The 10,253-nt window shown below is 34.9% G+C and overlaps 1 protein-coding gene across 6 annotated transcripts in view; it reads right to left on the bottom strand.

Moving 5' to 3' along the window:
* LOC117176036 (prostaglandin reductase 1-like) overlaps positions 1-10,253 on the bottom strand; it is a 149,312-nt gene that overhangs the window by 42,859 nt on the left and 96,200 nt on the right. The gene's annotated exons all lie outside the window — the stretch shown is intronic.

The following is a 10,253-nucleotide window of genomic DNA, read 5'->3' as shown; positions in this document are numbered from 1 at the left end:
AGAGAGAGAGAGAGAGAGAGATGTCATTAATTTGGATTTTAACGATAAACAGAATTTTCTATGACGCATTTTTGCAAAGTAGCATGGTAATTGATATCACGTGAAGCGAATATGATTGATAACGTAACGTAACATACAAAAGGCATTTCAAAACCTCTGCACATAATGCGTAATGCTGCAGCATTTTTATGCCTTTAAGGAGGAAACAGATATTAATAAAATACAAAATTTTTCCAAAAACTTCGCCTATTTGTTCAAATAACTTGTAGACTGTTCATTGTTACACTATGCGATCGCGAATTTCCCTGTACATCAGATTACTCTATCCAGCAAAAAAGAGTGTCTTTACTACTCTGGTCTTCTCTTCAGCGGTTCTTGTTAATTATATTGGTAAACATATAATATCATAATTTATTATAACTTAGATATAAGACGCGGAGGCAGAGTTTCTCAATGCGAGAAAGTAGGATAAATAAAATAAGGAATTACATACTTTTATTTGAGACAGCTTCACACATATGCTATGGATATTCCGTTTTCTTAAATTCATGGGAATTTTTTTTCTATAAATTAAGAAACCATTGGCGTCAAACTGAATAAAATCGCAATAAATAAATTGTCAAAGCCAGCTTATCAGTGCAGCATTTCATATTGCTATAACAAAGAAACATTTGGTAAAAACATCAATTTTGCACATGTTTGGAATTTGAAGTTTTCAAATTCGCTGTGAAGGAGATTTTTTGATTCCCTGACGCCTACACATCGAGATAAATTTCGTAATTGAAACCAAAAATTTTGTAAGACCCTCATGTATTTTTCCATATAGCTTGACTGCATATTATTGTTACGAGGTAACAAGTATACACCACAAAATTATATTCAACACAGCTATTAAAAGCAGTAATAGAATTTTCTTCGAATTTTCTTCTTGTATTCAAAATAATTTGGAAAAAAAGTTAACTTTGAAAAGCATTGTACTTCCTAAACTAGAATACGCAAGTTTTGTACGGTCGGCTGTTATGTGAAAATACAAAAATGCGCATAACTGGCGAAAGGCAGCAGCTAGGATTTGAAATTCAACTGATTTCTAATGACCAAACGATGTACAAACTTTCTGCATTAGCAGATTTTTAAAATCCATTTTAATCAACCGTTGCCGGCCATCAAGCACACCGTGTATGATCTCGAGAGGCAAATGACCGCTGGAGCAAAATGCTCTGCAATAAAATTGATATTTTTTGTTTACTGTATAAACTCACGCAAGTTACAAATACGCACTTAACAAAGTTAACAGGAGATATATTCTATTATCATGCTTCGTTATTTTTTTTTTAATTTTCAAGTAAACTGCAAGATCAGAAATCATAAAAAGCTCGCATATATGAGCTAAAGCCCTCCAAGAACGTCGGTCATCTTGGCTTGACTTTATACAATTATACATGATTCCGAATCAGATCATTACGATCTCAAAAATCGATCATATATCTAGGCCGAAAAAAATCGTCTTCATCTCGGTATCAACTTTGTTGTGTATTAAATTGATATTAATTTCCGTATCATTTTCAACATTATTTTTCTCTGTAATATGACGATAAGTTAGTTGAATTAAAATGCAAATCCAAACGCTGGTACCTATTCATGATAGAAATTTCTTGCCAAAGCTATCTAATCGTTCTTATTCCTTTCTGAACCGTTTGCCCAGGTTTACGATGGGGGTCGGCGTTCCTCACTACACCAAGGACAATTAGCGCTTCAGCAGCAGAACTTCCTGATATTTTCTTCATGACAGAAGATAATGAATTACATCCTGTTCTAGATTGTTTAAATGTAGTAGCAAAGGGTATTAGTATCATTGGTTGGAACAACAATGGTACTATTTATCCAATATGCAATAGAGAAAAGAATATCATTGTAAGATATATAGAGAGCGGCAGGATAGTACCAATTTCGGATAAAGTAGCTGATCAATTCGGTGTGTATGTGCCAGTTGCATCACAAAATGCTCCGTTACCATTATGGTCTTCATTTTGGTCTCGTTCCGGAAACCCCCAAGGCACAGGAAGAGGCGAACAAAATTAACTTGAAAAATCAAGAAAAATATGAATACCAAATTTCGTTTGTACTGAAAGTATCTGCGCGATGCAAAACACCGTAGTTTTCCAACTCATTAAGAAGCACTTTAAGAACATCTTCATTAGTCTTTTTAAAAACAGAATTCTGAAAGATTGATTGATATACCTATAGAAAAATAGAGCTTTTAGTTTAAATGCATAAGAGGAAGAATACCAATTGTTGATAGTTTTCCATGTCACACAGCAAAGTTTGAAAATTATTTATTTACATTTGATTATGCTTTGAAAGAATAAAGTTGCTAACTCTAAAAATAAACAAATCAAGTATTTTTTAATTATATCTATCTTTTTAAACAATTATCTATTGTTATCGGATGATAAAATATAATAACTGAGCGCCTGAGGGGGGGGGGCAGACAAAGGAGGCTCTCGAGGTGCTGATAGGTGAGGTCAGATGTTTTAGGGATACCCATAGGGGGCTATGGAGCAGATGGAAAGTATCAGAGAGGACCTGAGGATCAGAGATAAGAAAAAGGAGGTAAAAGAGCTGAGCGGGAAAGTCGAAGGATTGCAGAGAGAGGTGGTGTCGGTAAAGAAAGAAAAAGAGGATAAAGTGAAGCAGATAAAAGAAGAGATCAGGGTGTGGAAGGAAAGTGCGGAAAAAAGGCTTGAGAAGGTGGATAGCAGGTCGGAAATGGATGTAGTTGACAGGTGGGAGGACGAGAAGCAAGGTACTTGGGAAAGGATGGAGAATATGATAGGATGAAGGCAATGGAGTTGAGGTTAAAGAGAAGACAAACAGGAGAAATAATATTATAATTAGAGGATTGAAGCTAAGGAGCGGGGAAGAAAGGGAGTAGGTGGAAGCGCTGCTACAGACCATAGGATGGGTTAAAGGCAAGGTAGGGAAAGTTAGGATGGAGGGGAGAAAGAATAGTAATGCGTAACAAAAGTAGCGTAAAGGACAAGAAGGTTTTTATTGACCAAGATTTGACGATTAAGGAATGGGATGTGTAGATAATGCTATATGACAGGGCTAGGAAGCAGAGGAGAGAAGGGAGAGCGGCGAAGGTAGGGTATCGGAAAATAAAAATATGAGAAAATGTAGGTATGGGACAAGGAGAAGGAGGTGTTGAAGGAAGTGCAGGGGAATTCGTTTCGTGGGATGTAGGGGCTGGGATTAAAGCGGGGTGGAGGTGTCTCAAAGGTGCTGTACGGGAACGTAGCAAGAGTATAGAAGAAAGATGCCTAGCTCAGCTCAGGTTTCTGGGTTCAATTAGAGGTTGTATTCGGATCGTTGAGTTTAAATTTATGTATGAGCCATCGAGAAACTGTCCTTGCGTCTTCGAACATTTATAATGGAGTCTTAGGGCTGAAAACGTCACTGTATCCGTTAAAATATTGTTTTAATTCTCATCTTATAATTGTAATCGTCGTTGTTTCTGCACGGTACTCTCTGGTTGGATTTATCAAATAATATGTTAATTACTGTATATTTTCCACTTATTTGTAATGGTCAAAGACCATGAAATAAATTATGTTCTAAATAAATAAATAAATAAATATAGAAGAAGTTTAGGGATTATAACAGGGAATCGAGCGTGTAAATATGAGAAGAAATGTTTGGAAGAGAGGGAAAGTAAGCTGGTTAGGGAGTGTTGGTGGGAGAAGGAGAACAGACGTAGGGGTGCGAAGATGAATATGGAAGGGGAAAGGTATTTTAGAACGAATGGATTGCAGACGGATGCAGTGAGAAGGATGCACGAGGAAGGAAGGAAGGTATATGAGTTGGTTCAAAAGAATAGCATGGAGAAAGAGAAGACAGAAGAAGAGGAGAGAATAATAGAGTCAAGATGTCACGGGAACTATGTGTGCATTGTGCCAAGGGAGAGAGCGCCATATTGGCGTGAGAAAGGAGATCAAGGAAGTCAGGGACTTATAGCGAGAATGAGATGCGGTTGCGTGGAGTATTTTAATAGGTTCTGGCTTTCTAGAGAGAAGAGGATGTATGAATTGTGCGGGAAGGGGAATGCTAAAGTTGAGCACTGGTTGGAGGAAAGTGAACAGGTGGAAAGGAGTGGGATAAACGTGGAGGATAAGCATTGCTGCTTATGTTCATTTTTAAAAGGTAGTTGTAAGAAAATTCGGTAAAAAATGGAAGTGTAAGCAAGTCAATTTTTTAAGGCCAGCAGGTCGAAAAATAAGCATTTATTTATCTAATTAATATATTTATGCTAAGTTTCATCGAAATCCATCGATTGATTTTGGCTGCAGGTGCGTCTGCATAAATCGTTAAATGACTTAAAATATGATGAAATCTTTACACATAAAATTTAAGTTTATTGAATAAAAACCTGTAAGCTATATATTGATCTACACTTTAAAAAATCACGGTTTTAACTCCCATTTTCTTAATGGATGCAATCTCAAATGTATTTCTTGCTCATTAATATGTAAAATTGTAAAATTATATTTTATTGATAAAGTTTTATGATAAAAAAAAACAAATTAAATTCTACAGACAACTTTTAGTTAATGATTTAAACAAAAATCGATTGTAGCGTATTTCTTTAATCTTCAATTAATGTGTCCTGCGAGAACTGTAATTAATTTTGTAGGAGGGGGGGGGGGCACAAAAAATAAACCAAAATGCCCACAAAATTGTGTAGGTCGGATGCTTATTCTGGGCACAACAGAGGGTACAAGTTTTATAAACGCACAAGATTGTAGGGTAGTTCAAGTGCTTTTAAAGAATGTGAAGCGAGTTACTGAAAAGTAATTTAAAAAGATTTCAACGAATTTGAAGAGATTTCATGGGATTTAAAAAAATTGAAATATTTTAAGGAGTTTAAGAAAAATTAAAGGATTTGAATTAATTTTATTAAATTTGGAAAGATTTCAAACGAGTTTAAAGAAGCTCAATGGAGATAAACAACATTTGGAGGAGTTTAACGCAAGCACTATCGGACGGTGTGATGGGCATCGAATCATCCTGCACTTCGGTGGGAGAATATCTTAGTTGACACGGCGCACGCACGCCACACATACTCACACGCACAGACAACTTTTACCCTCTATTGTGCCCAGAATAAGCATCAGACGTGAAAATTTTTCGGGACTTTTTTGCTTATTTTTTGTGCACAACCGCGCCACAAAATTAACTACAGTTCTCGTGGGACATCCTGTATACCTACCAAGGTTGATTAATATATATATATATATATTAAAAGATTAAAATATTACAATTTTAGTTTTAAAAATCATTTATGTTACATGATGTTAAATGTGGATGTTAAATTTGGCCCCGTCTAGACTCCGGCTTAACAGCCAATCTTGAGTGAAGATGGCGCCCCATTAATTTCGGGGCCTAAAGTGGTATGATTCCAAATCTCCCAAGTTTAAATGTTAAGTGTCAAACGTCAGAAATATTTCAATTAATAATTAAAAAGTGACAAAATAAGTGAAATAAATGCCAAAAAACGAGCACAAGACGAGTGCGTAGGCATCGTATATTTCAAAATATTCTTGAGTTACGTGTTGAAGACTATAATAATTAAATTTACCAAGTCTGTTGAGATGAAATTTAACCTCGAAGTGAGGTTATTTATTTAGAAGAAAAGAAGGAAAAATAATATTTAATGTGTTGAATGTGAAAAAGAATTTTATCAACAATGACGTCATAAATATATTTATTTTTACGTATTTTTAGGTGATTTGGTATAATCGGTATGTGAATACAACCTTCTTATTGTAGTATAGTAGTCTTCAAAAATGATATAATTTTCAACATTTATAAATGTATTTATTCATTCTTCAATTTAGAGCATTGAAAATAAAAGCGCGGATTTAGATTTTTGAAACAGAAATCTTTCAACAACTCTTCAACTTATTAAAGTTTAATATGTCAATTTTTTATTTCAACGGCATTTAAGTTGAAAACGTTTAATTGAATAGTGCTAAGGGCTTTCGTTTTAATGGCTGTGAAAAATTTGTTTTGAAGCAGGCTAAAAATTAGGAATTGAACAGAATTATTTTCCTTTCACTATAGCGGCCACATTGTGAAAACTGAGAACCAGAATACGATCGGAAATTAATAGAAAAATAATACTTTTTCATAAATTCTGTGCTCATAAATAAAAAGAATTTATCGACAAAAAAAGCCCAAGAAACTTTTCTGAGTTTGACTTTTATGCTAGCAAAGATTCTATGAAAGATTTTCCAGCTTCTGATTGTCTCTTAATAAATCGACAACATTCAACTCAAAATACGCTTTTACCTTTAAATTGTATATTCAAATAATTACAATCATAATTTTTCCCAGAAAATAAGAATTTTAATTTCAGACCACAGATTTCCCGGATTGTTTTATGAATTCCAGGCATTTCCATGTAAATTCCGGTTAATGAAGACTTCCAAATTTCCACTACTTATACTTTCCCTACCCTACTCCCCGTACATACCCCTTCCCTCACTTTCACTCTTTAGGAAAAAGAACGACGGACTGACAACCGACCAAAACTATAAGGGTTTCTGCCCGGGGCTCAGAACCCCTAAAAATCGTAAATAAAAGATAATTTCGTTTGCATGTAGCTGCGCTGTCAAAAATCACAGGCACTTTTCGACTAGTCAAGACATACTTTAAGATCATCGTCTTTACTTTCTTTAATTAGCAGAATTCTGAAAAGACTTTTTATTATTTAAATCTTTGTATAAATATATTTTTAATTCGAGGTTTTCTTAAAAGTAGGTTGTAAAATCTCTATCATTACTGAAAGAATTTAGTTTGTTAAGTGCAAAAACAACCAAATTATGCATTTATTAATTAAAAATGTTTGAAACATTATCAATTCTAATCGAATGATAAAATGGAAAATTTTCTAATATTTAGTTTCTAATATTTGATGGTCGAAACCATAATAAAAATGGTTATTGTTCTATCACAAATACCTAAACATTTAAGAGTTTTCTTCAAACATTTTGTTTTGCTAATAAATCAATCTGGTCAGCATCAAGACTGGAAACAAGTCTATTTGGCTTGGGTCGGGGCAGCGCCAGAAGATAGTAAAAAAAACTATTTTTCTCTGCATACCTTTCAATTATTGTATTAAAGAAATAAATATAAGCACTTTCTGTTTTTCTCATGTTCTCAGTTACAGTAAAAATTAAATTCTTCAGTAAAATAAATTCCAAACGCTACAGACTCATTATACCCAGGCGGAAAAATTATATATAGTTTATATATAGTGTGACGTTTTATATATAATATCCATTTATTTTATATAAAAAATGTATAAAATAAATGAATATTTTATATAATACTTCACACTATATATAAACTATACATAATATTTCTGCTTGGGTATATCGTTGGATGAGTTTTCTAACTAAGTTAGATGAAAAATTTACCGGATTACAATGCTTCTCTTCTGGTAACAGGCAACTCGTATTATTTTCTATTACAAACCTACAATAGTGTAGCTGGCATAATGTTTTCTGAGCATTTTTATGGACTAGAATCTTTTTTTCTTATACATAGAAGTAAGGTTAATTAATATAGGAGGAGGTGGTTCATTCCGCCTCATATGATACTTTCAAGTAAAATAACAATTTCACTTACACTCAGTTGACTTATGCTTAGAAAAGGGCTTGTTTATTACAATTACTTGGATTAGGCATACAATGATCCACATGTCTTCAAAATAAACTATTAGAAAATAAAAATATAGAGGCCGATATGCGATACGCATGTCATAGCGATGAGGAGAGAAATAGTTAAAAATGATTAAAGAGACGAAACGAGAAAACTTAAACGACTAATCAAGAAAAGTCAAAATGAACTTAAAAATTGGTAAAGCTACTGATGTACACAGTATTAACGCTTAAATGTTTAAATACGGTGGCAAGTACATACCTCACAGATTATCCGAATTAAGAAATTTATGTATCGATATGGCAGAAGTCCTAGACAAATGAAAGAAAGCGATTATCGTACCAAGATACAAGAAAAAGGGATATAAAAGCTACTGCAATCATTACAGAGTTATCAGCTTAGTAAGTACCGTGGGTAAAATATACTCAGAAATACTTATACGTAGAGTAATGAAAATAATAGCAAAACAAATATGGGAATTCCAAAGTGGATTTATGTCAGGAAGACCATGTACTGATCAAATATTTAGCTTAAGAAAGATCACAGAAAAAAGAGGTCCCGGAAGCTGGAACTTCATATCACTAATAGTTTCCGAGTTTCACATACCAGAGTCACCTGAAGCCACCATTACATGTTTCTGATCAAAATTACCGGGCACAAAATACAGTTTTTGCATAATATATAGGCACTTATTTAGCACTAAATTCCTGCGCAAAGGAGAATTAGATACCACTAATAGTTTCCGAGTTTTGCTTACCAGAGTTGTGGCTTCAGCTGAAGCTAGTATTTTGAGAGTAGGAAAAAAGTCTGATGTGCATTTGTTAACCTAGAAAAAACAATTGACAAGGTAGACAGAAATAAACTTTGGGAAGTCCTAAAAGAGCACAGAGTCAATAGATGCCTCCTACAAGAAATAAAACCAATATATATTGGTAGCAAAGCGAGTGGAAGGATTAATGGAAAACTGAGTTACTGGTTCGACATTATGCAAGGTGTTAGACAGATTGCGTTATGAACTCATGGCTATTTATAATATTCATAGACAAGTGTCTAAGAACGGCCCTCTTCGACAAAGAAGGTGTGGATCTCGAAACAGTAAGGGTGCGTGTGTTCGTGGTCGCAGATGATAAGGTTATTATTGCAGAATCCATCGAAGACTTGCAAAGAACGCTGAACAAAATATACACAAGCATGAAGAGCATGTACCTTAATATCAAACCGCGGAAAGAGTGGTTAGAATTTGTAAATGAGACCCTAATTAGAAGAGACATAAGAAGCCACAGAAACACGAGAGCTTTCATGAAAGAATGCATGGACGTGAACGAAGCTAGAAAAGTATGCCATGACAGAAAACTATGGTGAATGATAATTAACAAGAAATTGGGATGATTGCTAAAGATATTAATTAGCAGCCTGGTTCGGAGCAGTGTTACGGAATGAACGTGTCACTTAAATGGGTAACGGGTAACACGAGAATTCTAGATCAATCTACAAAATCTATACTTCCTATCTCACATTAGTGCCATCCTCACCAACTGAGTCACGCCTACCCCGAAACGGAAATGGCTTACTGGTATAATAATAATAAGCACTTGGCATTTTATTGATGCGCGCACCGCTAGACCGAGAGAGAAGGTGTTTAGTCAAGCGTGACGGATAGCATGAGGACAGTACTCTTAGGGCATTAGTTATATCAGCTGTTAACATGCGTCTAAATCCAACATAAATGGTTCACGCAGCCCCCCAGTGTCAGCAACCCGTCTTATACGCGTAATTGAACCCGTTTCCTAAGTTTGTTCTGGTTCCAGTCACAGGGGTGCCTTCCCGCCCACCCATGACGCGTAGCAGAAGGGGCAGGGGTGTGACCTTACATTATTTCTGTGACCAGTCACAGGGGTGCCTTCCCGCCCCCACGACGCGTGGGAAAAGGGGCAGGGGTGTGACCAGTCACAAGGGTGCCTTCCCGCCCCCACGACGCTCTTCATCACGACCTTCCCGTGGTGAAAAGCGTGAGTAGGTACCCAACTGATACCAATGGAGAATGCTCATTGTTTTTTTTTCATAAAAATCGAGATATCACTAATTTTCTTGGAAACTATCACTCGTCGAAAAAAATGTGTTGCACAAAAAATGTGTATTTTTGTACGATCTATAACTTTTATTGGAAACATTTTGCGAGATTTTGTATATTGGATGAAATAAACGCAAAAAACCATATTTTTTATTTATTTTTTTCGCAATTTCACCATGAAAATCGCCGAGTCGCCAATTTTCACCATCATTTTCGTAATCAGTGCATCAAAATACATAAGTATACGCAGTGTGAAGGAAATCGTCAAGTTCACCTATTCGGAACTGAATCCACAAAAAATGAGGGTCGTTGATACACTGGTCTTCTTTTTGGCAGTTCATATTAATTTTATTGGTAATTATACGAGGGTAGTTCAATAAGTCCTTAGAATGAAGTATAAAAACAATTTTTTTTGAGTAAATTTTTTTTTATTTTTCAACATAATCTCCTTGGAGCTCTA

Source organism: Belonocnema kinseyi, chromosome 7 (assembly GCF_010883055.1).
Source record: "Belonocnema kinseyi isolate 2016_QV_RU_SX_M_011 chromosome 7, B_treatae_v1, whole genome shotgun sequence".
NCBI lineage: Eukaryota > Metazoa > Arthropoda > Insecta > Hymenoptera > Cynipidae > Belonocnema > Belonocnema kinseyi.
The sequence above is the reverse complement of the archived record's forward strand: the minus strand, read 5'-3'. Positions and strand labels throughout refer to the sequence as shown.